Genomic DNA, 17446 nt, shown 5'->3' with positions numbered 1-17446 from the left:
ACACATTTTAAACTGATTAAAACTGTACATGAAAACAATAGAAAAGCATAACATAATTAATTACTGTCCATTTGGGCATAGTTTATCTGCAAGACTGGGATGAATATTGACCGTGTAATTCAGACCTCTGCTTCTCCCACGGTATCCAAATCTTAAACAGTATAAAGGACATCTTCTGTACAATTTTCAATGCAAATCCTCATCTCTCTGCTGGCATCCTACCCTCTCACTGACATATTTTTCTAATTTTGTCATTAAACCTCTGAAATAAGATGGTGTTTTTACTTACTTCATAAAGTACTGTGTGCACTTACATGTTGAGGTAAAGATTTCTATCCAACTTCCTTCTTCAGCAATCATTACTTTCTCTTCATTTCAACACAGCATCCAATCATAAGGCAGACACCTGTTTTTCAGCTGCTCTTCATCTAGCATACAACTACCCTGAAATAATTTGCAGTCTAAGCCATATCATCTTAAACTGTGAGGTAACTAATTAGCAATTCTAATTGGAAAGGGAACTGGAAGCAGAAAGCTACACTCCCACAATAAATATGCCTGAGACTTTGTGAAATTCAGGGTTTATAGCACTTATGGATATATGTGGTGAACAGGCAGAATATATACATTTAATATTTGGAACAAAACCCCATCTCATTATCAAGGCAGTCAACAACTCATAATTCTGATACTCGGACCATTATATATGGAGTGAGGTTTTTTACTGAGTTCATTAAGATATCATGAATCTCTGCAGACAGAAAACTCCTCTTCAAAATAATTCTTAACTGAGCAAGTTAATAGTAACATTACTTTAACCTTGCAGTGAAAACCAGAATAAATTAAATAGGTACAGGCCAGATCACAGGAGGATCAAGTGTCTTAGTGTCAGATTCTCAATGATCTCTATTTCTTTTAATTAAACAAAAAAATCTTAGTTGCTCTTAGCTTCTACTGAACAGATGTTTTCAGTGAATAGCTAGCATGATGTGCATGATTTATTTTCCCAAAACTAACACAGGATACAAGTAATTTTCATTATTTCCTCCAATTTACCTTATATTATATCTGTCTGTTCCAACATATTCTAGTCACCAGTGGTCTATGTGACTGATTTCAGCAGCCCAATGATGAAGGTAGCCAGCCAAGAACTCCTGCAGGATTTCATGTAAATATTAATGACAACACCTGTCAGAGGGAGAATTCTTTAATTCCAGGGATAAAAGGCAGCAAAGCATCATAAAAGGAAAGGACATTTGGAATGGAACCCTGGAGATCATTCAAGACAACTTGCTGTTCAAAACAGTGCTGGTTTCCAAGTTTAACCAGGTTTAGAAAAAGCAGGCTTCCCTGAGTCTTGTTTAGTCCAGTTATGAACATCTCTGAGTGTGCTTTTTCTACAACAATTCTGCATAACTTGCTTCAGTGATTAAGTACTCTCTGAGCAAAGAGGTTTTTTTCTTTTGTCCAACCAGAATTTCCCTTCCTGAAAGCTGTGGCTGCTGTATCTTGCCATCCATTGTGCACTGCTGGGGCAAGCCTGGCTTCATCTCTGCAGTCTCCCTTTAATGGGAGTCTGCAGTAAGCCCTCCCTCAGACTTCTTTTCTCCAGGGTAAAGAAATTTATTCATTTGGTCTCAAACTATGTATTGTTCATTCTCTAATCATCACATAAGCATTGGTTCCAGCTTGCTTTGTATTGCGGGACATTAAACTTCAGGGAAAAATTACTTCCTTCAACTTTTTTTTTACTCTTGTCATTATCCAGTATGGTCACCAGTTTTTTTGTGAGATTTGCCAAATCTTTAGCATCTGACCCATGTTCATCTCATTGTCTGCCAGCACTCTCAACTCCTTTTTTTTTAATATTCATCCAGGATCTGTACAACACCAACAAATTCCATTTTAGGTTGTATTCTTCTTGCCAGCATCACAAATCACTATCAGAATTCAGAGTTACCTAACACAACTGGGGAAGCTGAGACCAGACCAAGAAGTACAGAGTAAAATGGCATGGTGGAGGCATCTACTGCTTCTAAATTATCCCAGCAATCCTATATATGTTGCAAGACCAACAGTTTTTTAAGAGTTCAGCTGATACCATAAGGCTAACTCATGCTTTTGTTCCCTCTGACTCGTTGTATGCCCTTTGTTTTGGCTTTTAGAATCAATGAATTGTCACAATAACAATCACAAAACTACTGCTTTTCTATCTCCCTTGACCAAGGAGTTCTTTTCAAGTTGCAGACATGGAGTGTCTGAATGATTCAGCTTTCACTTGAAGGTTCCAACACCCAAAGTTCAGTGTGCCCACTCTGTCCCTATGACACTAGTCACGTCAGTAAGAGCACCTAACAATAATACAATCCGTGTGCTTTGTGTCAGTATGAGTCAGCTGCTTAGCTCAGGATCCACAGCTGACTCAAGCTCATAGAAGATGATTGATGATGCATACATGAGTATGCTTTTCAGAATAAATAAATTAGTTTAAAAATTCTTAATAGGCAATTGAAATGCTTCTTGCAAAACAACTGAAAATGCTGCCAACCAGATTAAAAAAAAATGCATAAATGATGATATCAACCCCAGAAATTGTGTGCCTGCCAAACAGCCAAACTGAGAGAAATACAATTTCTCTTAGTGATAGGTCAAGAAGACAGAATTTGCTGATGCTACTATAAGCTGCTATAAACTTATGCATCTGTCTTCCATTTTGATACACTTCTTTCCTGTATTTCAGCCATTCTACTTTCATAAGCTGACACTTTTGCTGCTGATGATTGTACAACATTAGTAAGACCAAAGCAATCTGTATGTATTCACAAAAATCTGAGTGGGATCACAACTGTGAATATTGATTGCTACTCTCTGCCACTTGCATCAGCTCACTGCTTTGAGATGACTATTTCATCTTTCCTTCTATTATATTTCTGACTTTCCCTCATCCTAAGTTACAAATTTTCTATATTAGCTGCAATTGCAGTGCTTGCTTCTCACACACATGCTGCCTTTTCACACTTATTCTAGGTCTGTTATTTTACTACGATGCCATGCATGAGACAGTGAACACAAACCCTGTGCTGTCACACCATGACTCTCAGAAGGCATTATTAATCCACCAAAAGTGGGGCTTCATTTGGTCTCTCTTTCCAGGCAGTCAGCAAAGTCACTAGGCACTTTTGGCTAATTTACCTTGCTCTAAAAGAGACATCTAAAATAATTCAAAACACTCACAGTCTACGATTGCTTATTTTTTCTTGTTGACTACAAACTAAGCTTACAATGTCTTGATGTGGATACCTACACAGTAAACACATAATTACCTGAGATGAAATCCACTCAGTATCTGTGAACACTAGTGAATAAGTTTGGAGTATAAAATATTTAAATAGTCAACAGCATTCTTATTTGATGGAAGACATCAATTCCTGAGTGATGTTAGGATTATTTTTTCAAGCATTTGTTGTGGAAATCTTAAACTGTGAAATGTTCAGTGGAATGAGATTTTTTTCCACTGGTTAGAACAGCAAGAAGTTTTAAGTGCGTGATTAGCTTTTAATCAAAATCTTGCATGGTTGTGTATAGGTGGATGTGGTGGGTTGACCTTGTCTGGATGCCAGGTGCTCACCAAGCCACTCTATCCCTTTCCTCCACAGCTGGGCAGAGGAGAAATAAGACATAAAAATTTACAGGTTGAGATAAGGCAGCTTACTAAAGCAAAAGCAAAAGGTATCACACATGCAAGAAAAGCAAGGAAAAACTCCTGAATATTTTGCACTCTACTTCCTGTGTGCAAGCAGTGTTCATCCACTTCCCAAAAAACAGGGCTTCAACACGTGTAATGGTTGCTCTGGAAGATATTTAAATATGATAAATAATTAATGTCTCTCCCAGCCTTCATCCTCCTTTTTCTTAGCTTTTATATCTGAGCAGATATATTTGGTCAGCTTTGGTCAGCTGTTCCATGTTGGGTCCCATCCCAAGATTTTGCCCATTTGTATGCTGTGCCAGCCCTGCTCAGCAGTAGCCAAAACACTGGTGTGCTATCAGCACCCCTCTAGCTCCCAGTGCACAGCACAGTGAGGGCTGCTGAGGGAAAAGTAACTCTGCTTCAGCCAGATCCAGTACACTGGACAATGTGGGATTTTAATGCTACATTTGGCATTCAGTGTCAGTGTAAGCCAATGGAAAATAACTTTTTCCCAAGGCTACATGAGTGTATTTTTTTAACATAAACTCATCCCATCGTTACTCAACCTTGAGATTACTTTCTTGCAAAGATGTAGTGTGCTGACAGTACTGTCTAATTTCAATTTTTATTACCTTCCTGTAGCTTTTAATGAGAATTTAAACTCCTAAATGTCAGATTTTAGGGTCTATTTAGATAAGGCTAATGATCTGGTCTGGAGTTTTTTTTTTTCCTAACAAGTATGAAAACTGTGAAGAGCAGCCAGTCAGCCCTGTTCCCAGGAGAAATGCTTTTGCAACCACATCTCTAGTTACTTCAGTAGCAAAGAAAGTCCTTTCTGGGCAAAGAATTATTGTTACACTGACTGACAGGACAGCAGAATAGTTTTGATGGTGCACCAACTTTCCACATGACAAAAACTACAATAATGTATGTGCCTACTCCAAAACCTCAGGCAGAACATAATTTTGGCTTTCTTTTATTGTAAAAGGGGAAGAATGAAATAAAAAGGGCTTGAGGGGTAAAAGGAAGAAGCCTCTGTCTCTCAGATTGGTGAACATGGGAATTGTGACTGTCCAGCAGAGCTACTTAAAGAAGCAGAGATCACAATCACATAGCTGAATGCTTAATAAAAAGCCACATTAGCTCCATTGCAGACCTGTCTTTTTAAAAAACCTGTATCTACTACAGCTTATTAATCAAGGAATACTATGCCAGTAGCTGTGTGTGTTGTGGTGCACATCATTTTCTGTGTAAATCTGCCTGCACAAATGATTTTATCTCACTTTACATGTATCAGTCTAATGCTGCTGTTTAGGAAGTTTATGAATGCACAGTATTTAATGAAGTGTTTCCTCAATCCAGTTTTAGAGACATTGTTTAAGAAGATTCCAGGCATAAAATAAGCCATTTGTCTTCATTGTTTGAACAGATATGAAGTCATTTTAACATAAACCTGAGCAAATATAAAAGAAAAAATACAGCAACCCAACCAACTGAGAAAGCTAAAGTGACAAAGGCATTCACATGTACAGTTTAAAAGGAGGCCTTTTTTACTTAAAAACCCCTTTTTTTCCAGCAACGTTCTGAGGTGTTTCTTTCCCCTGAAAAGCTACCCTGAAGGTGCATAGGATGAGGGCATTCTTTCTCAGACTGAGTGGCAGCTGCCTGGGCTGCACAGCAGCAGTTTTGCTTGCACAGAACAGGACACTTACACAGAATGGGTGGACTTGTCTGAGGACAAGCCTCCTGTGGTGGTGCTCCCTCGAGAAGTACAGTCATCACTGTGATGCTTCTGGAGTCTGATTCAGAGGACAATGAGCAGCACAGATGATACACAACACACATTAGTGCTTAAATAGGAATATAAAATAAGGAGCAATGGAGTGGGCAGACTCTTAGTCCCATAAGGAGCCCACAAAGTGTGTCACAAGCCCATACCTTGTATGCACTTTCACTGCACCAGCCCTTTGAGCAGCTGCAGGAGGCACCTCTGCCCAGCTGTGAGTCTATTCCCCAGCCCAGCTCTGCTGCCTAAAGGTGACCCCTGAGCACACAGATTCCAGGCTGGCTCCAAGACAGTGTTGCAGCAGTTTCTTATCACCGAGGGGAAATTCACTCCTTCACAGGGAATCCTTCTGTCTCTGGCACTCCTGCTTCCAGCCACTGTAACTCATTCTGCTGCTGGACCTTCCTACCTTTCATGCTAAATTCCATGCTAGATTATTTCTCAGTCACAAATTACTACTGCTGACACTTACCATTTCAGAGAAGTGGCTGAACACATCACTTACAAATTATGATGAGATACAGGAAATCCCTGTCCAGCCACAGCTATCAGGCATAACTTCGTTTTCCAGCAACAGAGTCATTAGGAAGGAGACACAAAATTATTTATTTGACATATTTTATTTCAATGTTCAATGCTTTTTTGGTGTTCAGTGTTATTTCATATGCTATTTCAAGGGCAGTATTAGCTATGTAGATGCTGCTCTCCCTTTCAATTTAATTCCATGTGGTTTTATTGAAGAGAAAATAGAACTGGGTTATTTCTGTAGAGGAGATGATAAGGAGAATACTAAAAATGAGCACACACCCCACCAGAGCCAGTCCTTTCAAATTGTTACAGAGCTATAGTACATTCCATTTATTTCTTATCAAATATGCATGCAATGCTTTTCTAGAAATACATTTGAACAACATCGAAGTAGTGGTTGCATTACAGAGATAGAAGTGGCATTTTACAGCCTCTACTTACATAGGATGGGACTGTCTAGTCTGAAGAAAGCCCATTTGAGTTTATAAATCACACTTGTGATTTTATATAACCCATGTAAAATACATTATTTTTTGAAAGCAAAGAGGCATTTTATGTCTGGATGTAGAAGAGGACACGTGAAGGTTCCCAGAGAAAACACTTCTGCGAGTTTTCTGCAGAACATGACATGGCCACCAGCACAGAGAGATCAAAAATTGCTTTTTTACAAGCATAATAAGCATAACTACATGAAGTACATGGTTGAAAACAGTGTATCCATGAGCAGCTCCTTTGAATAAGTGGAATTACAAGAGAAAATAACAAACATACATAAGACCAGAAAGCCATTAAATGAAATTTATGTGCTATTTTGGCTGGTCTTGGTTTCAGTATTTAAATGTGGTGGGACTACCTTGGTGAGCTGTCAGGTGCCCACCAAACCAATCTATCACTCCCTCCCCTCAACAGGACAGAAGGAAAATGTCCAGAAATTATATCTCCTGCCTTGTGGCTATTCAGAATTCATCTGGACACAGATGTGGGCACCTGTTCTAGTTGGCCATGCTTGACAAGAGTGTTGGATCAGAGAGTCTATGCAGTATCTGCATTCCTCATAGATAAGTTCACTCTTCATGACAAAACTTGAAGCTCACTCTTCCCTCCAACCCTGGTGGGATGGTGAGGACAATCAGATGAAAATGCTAAAAATTCTGGGTTGAGATCAGATCACTTTAAAAATTGAAATAAAAAAAAAACAACCAAGGAAAACTCAATAATAAAAATGATAACAACAACAAAGAGGAGAAAAAGGAATAAAACTCAAGAGAAAAAAGCAATGCACAATGCAGTTCCTCACCAGAATTCTCACCAACAAGGTTCTCTTTATGCATAAACTCTGAAACTCAGTAAGAAGTTGACACAGTGGTGTCTATGGTATAAAGTCTCACATTTTACTTAGTTGTGTTATCACAGGAAAGAAAGACAGTAAATGCAGTGTCATTTTCACAAAGGTTTTTAGAAGACCTCTATACAAATAGATACTGGTCTGAATGCATTTGACTTTTGTACCAAGCAAAGAAATCAAAACCATAACAAAGAACGGAATTAAGTGAATGTGGTACTGTGGTGAAAGTCAATATAGCTTTTTTAAAATGAAGCTACAACCTGCAAGTTTTGAAGAGATAATAGTGATGTCAATGAACTTGTCAATAAGTCTCATAACATTACATATCAGCTTCCAATAAGGTTTTTTTTTTGTTTTGTTTTGTTTTTTTGTTTTTTTTTTTTTGGAAAGTGGAAAAGTCCTGTCACAGTTAAATAGTTGATTGAAAGACTGGAAAAATACAGGAAAAAATTATCAGCTCCTGTAGTGGATGGAGGGTAATGATAAGAATCCCAGAGGGGTTTGTACTGTACTTTTGTTGTTCACTGTATTCAAGATTTTTTTTGGATCAGATACAAGAAGTGACTGATGGTGCTGGTTGATGTTCAGTAATTTTAAAGTTTATTCTAAAGTGACATAGATGTGAATATTTTAGATATCTGATCATGAGTCTGATTGGAAATAAGTTTAAAAAACAATAAATGTAATGTTCATAAATTAAAGCAAGTGTAGAAGGAGAAGTGAAACCCTTACTGATGATACACAGCAATGAAATCAAAATCAGCAACTCCCTTACAAGTGACCCATGACCATGGCATCAAATCTAATGTGTAGAAACATCATTCAACAATGCTCCATGATGCAAATTGTGTCTTAGAATTTAATAGAAAAGGAATAGATGTCAAAAAACACTTGTATCCTTGGTATTGGTGGGTAGTTGTAGTTAGAATGTACAAGAAAAAAGATGGCTAAAGAAAGAATGGAGGATAGGGCAATGAAGATTATCAAAATCAAATTTTTACTAAGCAGACCATCACAAAAAATAAGCACAAACTTGTATATAATCTATGATATAATCATAAAAAGACAGTTTATACAGCATGTACAAGAACATTTATTTCAGACTAGGAATTTTCCCTATGGGAAACAAAAAGATAGGAGGGATAGAAGACACGTAGATAAAATAAATATAGAAAAAAATCCATAGAGAAAGTTTGGTTAACATTTATCATGAGACAAGATGCAGAGTGCATTTAATTTAATTAAAAATTAAACTAAATAAGGTAAAAAAAGGAATATCTATCCATCACACGATGCACACTTGCATTCTGTACCTTACTGTGGTAGGATGGCTTTTATGACAAAAATAAAAAAATAATTAAGACAGTAGTATATTAAGTCACTATTAAAGCATAGTCAGACAGACTCAACTGCTCAGGGAAGTTCAGAGAAGGCCAAAGCTACTGATTGCTGCAAGCTGACAGGACAAGTGGCAATAGCACCCAGCACTTGTCCTCTTTCTCAGATCAAAACTGCACAACCAAGGAATGTTATTTTCTCTTGTTTTTCCATGGAACAAGAGCCTTTACTTACAGCAGGAATTGATGTGTGTGCTCTTGTTGGTTAACCATTTTTTTTCTGGTTAATACTGGTTGGGTTTTTTTGTATAGAATTTAGTAGGCAGTATCTTCACAAGAGAGGGAATTCTGGGATCTGCCATATATTAAAGGTATCATCCAGTCACTACCACTAGTTTATGTTGTATATGAATTCAATAGAGAATAATTTTATTTTGTTATCAAGGTGACTTTGTCTGTCAAACTGCAGGACTAAATGCAAGAGATGATCAGTGGAGCAGTGACTAGCTAAAATTAGGAACCACAGCTCGATGCATTAAGGGCATAGAAGGAACTATTCTTCCTCACTGCAGCACTGTGGCAGAGAATCCTTTCTGTTAAGGAAATAATCTCTACTGTTGCACTCACACCAAACCCTAGGGTTTCACTTTGTAAAGCAGAATTATGGAAGGAGATGAGCAGGTTTTCGGACCATTCATGTTAAGAATAAGCATCTTGAATGTATGTTGTTTAACCCCACTTATGGTGTTGGCACTCTTACTTCAATTGCATAGAACCCCATAAAATATAGGGAATGCTGTATCCATGTATCAGGTAATTAAATATGTAGTGCTGACAGAGAGAGTTGTAGCTTAAATTAAAAATATGTTCTGATACTTTGCTGTGTGCTTCAAATTTCCTATGATGCACTTCAACATATGAAAAGGCAAATTAGAACCAGAAATAGTTTCATTGTATAGAATGATATCTGAAAACGTCTCACCAGAAAAGAATGCAATCCTACCATTAAAATAACTGGTCCAAGGAAAGATAATGCTGCACTGAGGAAGTTGAGATATAAGCATTGCTGAAATATTTAGGTTAGATTAGCATTTGCATGCTAGGATGTACAAATGAGCCACACCATTGAAGCAAAGTACTAATGGCAAGATAGAAACAAAAAAAAAAAAAAAAAAAAAAAAAAAAAAAAAAAAGACAGTGAAGTAAACAAAACGGACAAAATTAAATTAAAAGAATGCAAGCCAAATATTATAAAGAAATATTTAAACTTGCACACAGGAAGCCAGTTCTGTGGTTGTTTTTTTACTTGCCCCTAGTTTTTGAAAACCTTTTTCTTATTTTGCATGAATAATGGTTGTAGATGGAAGGAAGTTAAAATCTGAAAATGGGATTAATTTTCTTCTGCACACCTTTATTTCTAACCCTGGAAAGACACTTGAGACACCAGCAGACCTGATCTTAACACATACCAAGTGTCAGGACTGAATGACACAATGTGGCCAAGGTTTTAAAGATCTTTCAAAGTCAGAGTTATTCAAGTTTAAGGAATCACTCTCTGATGTGATTAAGACACACAGTTTAAGCAATCCCGAGTTTAAGAGAAAACTGTGTAAATTCTATATTATTTTGTACCTGACAATCTCAAGTACAGTTTTGAAGCTGTCTAAAAAGTGTTTCTTGCTGGAAAAAGAACGTTGAATTCTAAAATTCTGTAACTCTTCACCAGCTGGAGAGCAAAATAATTTCCTTAGCATCTGCTTCCCAGTAAAATACTAAAATTCTAAATTGCATCAAGGAAAAGGAAATTATTTTAACACTAGGTTAAAACACTAGGTCAAAACTCTGTGTCACAGAGAATTAATGCTGTTTGCTATCAATACAATGAAACAGTCTCATTGACAGAAACACAAGAGGGAATATATGCTATAATAAAGAAAATTTATTTTTGCAAAGAATTTACATCTGTACCCCAGAAATTACTTTTACCCATGCTTCATGATGCTTCCTCTTAATAGATCACACTGGCCATGAGATTACCTGATATATAAGACAACACTATTCATACATAAAACCTACTGGAATCCATATGCTAAGGAGTCTCCTGACCAATATTCAGGTTTATTTTTTTTCCCCTGAGAAAGCTGTAATGCCAGTTGGGTGAAGTAGCACTTTCCTCCTTTTGGGATTATATTACAGAATTGTAGTATCATATAAAAGACAGACTGGGGCTGAACACATCAAAAAAGGAGAAGGGTGAAGAGGAACATGAGCCTGATTGTAGCACAGTAGGTAAAGAACTCATAGGGCAATTCATGGTTTCCACACTCTGCACCCATAACAACAACCTCTTTATTGTTTAAATTAAATATGAAACATGTAAAATACAGAAAAAATCTTGAAAATCTAAACTGAAATTCAGGACTTGTTCATTCTAGGGGTATTCAGACCTTTGCTTGATAAACACTTGAGAGTTCTTCTTCCACATAGCAGCACAGTTTTATTGTGATGAAAAATATCTTGCTGTTTAATGCTTTACATTCTTTATTGGTTCTGGTTTTGTAGCAATGACATGTTTCTTGTTCTTTTATCTTCTCCCTGGTTTGAATCACTGCAGTACCTCTCTAATCTAAGACTGTAGATTTTAGTAATGCAGCAGTTCCATTACCAACAACTATAATTGGAATTATGTCTCTATCATTTTAATGGTGTTGTTTTTCTTCCCTGATACTCCTGCAAATCAATATTAATGTGAATATTTAAATCTACAAAATCTGCACTTAGTCTATTTGAAGTATTAGATGAAGCTTGCAAAGCTGTTCTTTTATTCAGCTCCTCTCCCAACCTAGTCAAGTTAAAACCATAGAAAAGTGTCAGATTTGTGATTTGTTCTAAAAGCTTTTAGCTTTAATAGCTCAGTGTTGTATTTTAAATTATAGTTTTTTGTGAAGCAGTGAACATATATGCTCCTGTCATACATAGGAAATAAATGCACCATTTGAGTGAATGGCAGATTCTTATAGAGTAAGACAATGGATGAAAGCTGAAAAATACATTTAATAGGTACTTCTGCAAGGTCCTTTCCCCTGCCTTTAATGTCTCTGTTCTTTCTGGAAAGAAAAAACCCATCTATTTTCTGAAACCTTTTTCATAATTCTGCTTCCCTTTACCTCCAGGAAATACAGTCATTCTTTAAACATGCAGGTGAGAAAATACTGAAATATGTTTCAGGAGCAAATAGTTGATTATTTGAAAGCAATCCTGTCCAGAAAATTTCTCTGGACAAGCTATTTATACACAGGCAGGATTGTCTTTATTGAATTTGCTGATGCAAAGGTTGTCACCACTAATGGTGTGATCAGAATAACATTTCTTTGATCTGAGAAAGATCTTTGAGCTTTTTTGAGAACATTTTTACTGTATTTATTTAAGGAGTATGACCTATTAACGTGTTTAAGTCTGCCTTCATGGATTACTTTCCCCTTTACAGCCAACTCTTGCAAAGTCTTCACTAAAATTGGGATTTGTTTCCAAGACATGAAGGTGCTAAGGCATCAAAATGCCCAAAAGTTTTCTTGGGTTTGCTAACATCTCTACAAAATTATTTTGTAAACAAAACCAGCCATGTTCAAACAACCCCATGATTCATTCACCATATGCCTTGGAAGGCATAACCTGTACCTGTTTCAGGGATGTTATTGCTGCAATGTCCTAACTTCTTGCTAACCTCAGTAAGCCAAGGACATGTGAATTTCTGAGCTGTCTGCTCTGGGAAGTATTTATTAAGAGAAGTTCAAGCATATTTATTACACTTCTCTTTCCTCTAATGCCTGGTTTCTAGGGAACACCAAAAAGAGCTAATCCAGGCCATATGAAATCTCCTGCTTATTTTCTTTCTCCACACAGTTGCAAGGACTGAATATGATGGAAGATTCCTTGGCTTCCTCTCCTTTATGCATAATCTCCTAAATGATGGACATATACAGTGCAGTATGAGAGAGCCAGGGTGTATCTACAGAGAACAAATATTCCTGTTTAATTTGAGGTTTGCCACAGGAAGCATAAGATAGGTCTTCTTTTAATTTAAAAAGTTACTTTGTAGGAATATAAACTAGTACAAACACTACTTTTCAAAGACTGTGTTGTATTTTTGAAATGTAATTAGAAATATAAAGTTTACATTCAGAGTATTATCTATTCCTCCCTATCCTATTCACAGTCTGTTTTCTATTAGAATCTGAAGTGCATCATTGCATTTAACTGCTGCTGTTTGTTACAGATAGTGGAGTCTGGAAAGAATAGTAGTATAGGTAGCAGCTGATAAAGTACATAATTAGCTCACTTCCTGAGAGACTTGCTTTCTGCTTTCTTGGAGGATGTAAAATATGTTTCACCTTATTTCAGTGGTTCAATAGCAGTGCACATCACTTTTTTAAAAAATTTTATTTTATCAATATAACACAAAGGGGTGACTTTGGTTGTTTTGTGATTTTTTGGGGTTTTTTTGGAATTTTTTTGTTTTGTTTTGTTTTTTGGGGTTTTTGGTTCTTGTTATTTTTAGTACAGATCATGCAGAACATATTAAAAAATTGTAATGACAGCAAATAAAGCTCTGCCTCCTTCCATGGAAAATATGCATTAACTTGTCCGAGTAATATGAAAAAAAAATGGACACCAACCCTTGTGTTGTAAAATGCCAAATATTTAATTATTCTGTAGGGGGCAGCAGAATCTAAACAAAATTAGTACCAAAGTTGGGCAGTAGGGAGAACTGGAACACTGAATTTCCTGGTTTTCACTTTATGCTGGGAGGTAGCAATGTACCTGAATTGCTGCAAAATTAGCAACATTGCCTAATTATTATTCTTTAAATTATAAAACACAGGTTTCATGCATTTCTATTTATCTAATCTCTCATTTTATATGCAGAACTACTGAAGCTGAACAAAACCAGTGAGATAAAATTAACACACAAATTGTTTTTTCCTCCCTTTGGGCTGAAAAAAATGCAATTTACAAGGAAAATGCAATTATATATAAATATTTATGAAACAAAAAAGTCAACTAACATCAGTGGGGTTTTGTATATGAGTGGGGTAGCAAAAAATAATCCAAGTTAGACTATTTGATTAATTATTAACATTTTCATTGCATCCCAGTGGGGAACTTATTCTGGAAAAGGAACACTTTGCTATTTGTTATTGTCCATAATTAATTTTTAAGTGCAAGCTAGAGTATAAGTCAAAGAAATTTAGTTTTTAATTAACCAATAATAGAGATCAGTTCTACTTTTTCTGTCAGTAAAGTAGTGGAATTAAAGGTACAATACAAGGATGTGTCCTACTCTCTTCTACTCAACAGAGTATTGTTTTTGCAGAAAGGAATTAAGAAAGGAATGAGTATAAAGTATATGCTTTCTTATTTAGTGGGGAGAATCCACTCTGCTCATAGGTTTAAATGATATGACTGAGCAAATGGTATCACTTTTCATTTAATGAGCAATCTTCAATCCTATCTAATCATGTGACTTGAAAACTATAGAATAAAATAACTTCCATTCTTAAAGCATTGGGTCTTTGAAAAAATATTTTGACTGTGTAACTGAAGATAATTAGGTGTGAGAAGAACCTGCAGTTCAAATCCTTCTGGTTTAGTCTTAATACACCACTTAACAGAGGGTTTTTCTGCATAACAATGTGTAAGAGCTCACTTTGAGTTTCATGGGTTTATTTCTGTATTACTGAACTTGATGAGAGGTTTCTGAAAATCCCAATAAGGAGTTGATAAAATGATGGAAAATTACACAATTTTAAAACAACAAACAGCAGCAACAATGAACTTGTGCACAGCAAAATGCCAGTACAGGTATATGATCATTTACTGGCACCTTTTAAAGCCAAGGAATTGATGCATTATCAGCACTGCAACAGAGCACAGGCATCACACTTCACTGTAAACTAAACCAAAAACGTTGATCTACCTCTAAAACAGCAAACAATGCTGAGTGTGCAGCAGGAGGCAGCTGTAAATGCTTATATCTCAGTTTAAATACCTGACTGCTAAACTGCCTTCTACCACTTACTGTAACAGGAAATTATTTAGTTGGAGCCCCAAAGCTTTTTGTCTTTTTTTCACACTGCTGAGGTTTGAAAGGAAACATTAAGATGTCTTGCACGGCAGACATTGTATAGTACAAGGCAGTGACAACAAATTCCAGAGCAATTCTAGAGTTTGTTAGCATAACCAATCAAAACTGATCTTAGTTTCCTTCACAGAAGATGTAATTATCCATCCAGAAATGAACTTTGAAAGGAATGAATAGAATGAAACAATTTCACCAATGTAAATATAACATTTTTCTCCCTCCACCTCTCACATAAGATCAGGGAGATATACTAAGTGTAGGCTCAGGTGTGTGTTTGGCATGGACAGAGTGGACTACTGAGCTCCTTGAGCCTATGATAATGTATGGAGAAGAGATACAAGTTCTCATTCCCAAAATGTGGCATTCACTGAACTATCAATTTATACAAGTACATTTTACAAGGACAAATTTGTGTCTTAAAGAAAATTAGAATTTTTAAGTGTTGCCAAGCATTCCAGTACAGAAAAATCATAATTTTATTTAAATTACTACATTAGGTACCCCGACATGCTTATATGAAAAAAAAATAAAAATGTTTTTAATGTGGATTGTGCTTCTGTTCAGAATTTAATATCAAGATAAATATGCATATAGGACAAATGGGACTTTTCTAATTTCTAAAATGATTTATTTTGTATATTTTTTACCCTCAGTAGAGCTTTGAAATTGCTATATGATACTCCATTGGAGAAAACTTTAAGACTGGGTAGTGTTGCTACTATTGGATGTTTTTCTTTTGGACTTGAAAGTTTTCTTTCTTTTGTCTGGTGTGTAAATCCTGTAAAAATATGATCTAATAAAAATACAAGTTTTGCAGTTCAGAGACTTCAAAGACTAAAAGGGTCAACATTTTCTGCTGAGTACACAACTGTGCACACCTTAATCTTTCATCTCCAGAGAACACACTCATATTCTAATGTGGAAAAAACACAGTACATAGTCTTCTGCTCACTAGACTTCCTCATCTTTTAATAAGCACATCCTAAAACTTACATATGGCTGATAGCAGCAAGGCTCACTCTACCTATCTCAGGAAGCCATGGGCAAGGAGGAACTCTACAAACTGGTCACATGAGACACATTTGGTCTGTTAAAGGGTTTTTTGCTTCATTGGGATAGCACTGGACTAACCATCAAAATTTCCAAGTCCAATCTCACAATTCCTTTTAACTCACTTATTTTGACAGGAATGAAAGGACAGATGACTTCACTTTCCTTTGTACAACCAAGTGTGATTATGGGACCCACATGGACATGAGGAGCTCTGGGCTGTCTGTGTGATTTCAGTAAGTCTAAAGTCTAACCACAACTTCTCTTCTAATAATCTCACATGAAAGGCAAGGATCTCTGTAGCCCTTACATTTGAAAACTGTAGATTGTGCACAATAACTTGTATTATTGTCTCATCCTTTTACATCACTCACACATAGCCACAAGACTACTAGGAATCTAGATACTCTATATACCATTAAGGCATTGAGTAAGATTTCTCAAAAAACTCCAGCAGTTACATTTTCTCATGCCTTGTATTTTGCATATTTTAATGGATTTTTTGCAAATTATCTGAACTATACTTTTAACAATTTATGTTCATACATTTTATGAACAATCTTAAAAAAAAATCAGTATCCTAAATTAAACTTATTTTAATGCTCCATTTCCAGTGCTATCTAGTAGTAGAATGGTGGTAGAAAAACTGGCCTCTTAAAGGGTATGCACTTGTTATGTGAAGGTTTTCAAATAACTTTTGGCTTAGAAATTGCCTGCAAACAGTTCATAGAGTGTAAACAGCCTGACATGATTATTCATACTCAATATTGCCAGTATACAGAGTTAAAAGATTGCACTTTTCTAAGGGTCATTCTGTTTTCATGTCTCTGTTGGTTCATATGTTTGCTTAGAAGAGTCATATTTCCTTCGTTTAGCAATAAAATATAAAAAATATCTCTATGATCTCTATTTTTCTGAAGCCAGTATATTTGCAGAACGAGGTCTAGTGACCTTAAGATCATTAAACATCTTCCTTCTCTGGTGCTGTGCTCCAGGAAATGAGCCAAACGCTCAGACCTCACTGTGTGTCCCTGGTTAGCTGCTCTTGTACATTGAGCTGAGCACATGAGTGTCTGTCTGACTGCATCAGGGCCAAAGTGCTTAGCTCTAAGCAACTGCTGGCATCCTGTATGTGCAACACAGCACTGAAGCACACTGTGTTCTGTGGGATTGCACCTCCCCTCAAACTGTCAGAGAAAATAAGCAAGAGCAATTGGTTGAAAGTGCTTTTCATTGTCCGTAGGTACTACCCTGCATTTGATATGTGGTTATGTAGTATTTTATAGCCAACATTCTTTCTGATATAATACTGAGTGACAAAAGCTGTTTTCTCAGATAAAACAGAATATTTGCCAAAATACTTGGAAAGAGCAAAGACAAAGGATAAAAATGTATGGAAAGTTAAAAAAACCCCCATATTTAGTGTTTTCTATATTCTTATTCATATATCCCAAGAACACATAGCAAATATTATATTTTTTTTCCAGTTTTAAATGGAAATGTGTTTGAAAATTAAATCATTAGAAACTTTGTGTGCATAAGGATCTGGAAATGCCAACAATGACAC

This window comes from Oenanthe melanoleuca, chromosome 3 (assembly GCF_029582105.1).
Source record: "Oenanthe melanoleuca isolate GR-GAL-2019-014 chromosome 3, OMel1.0, whole genome shotgun sequence".
NCBI classification, from domain to species: Eukaryota; Metazoa; Chordata; class Aves; order Passeriformes; family Muscicapidae; genus Oenanthe; species Oenanthe melanoleuca.
This window is presented reverse-complemented; position numbering follows the sequence as displayed.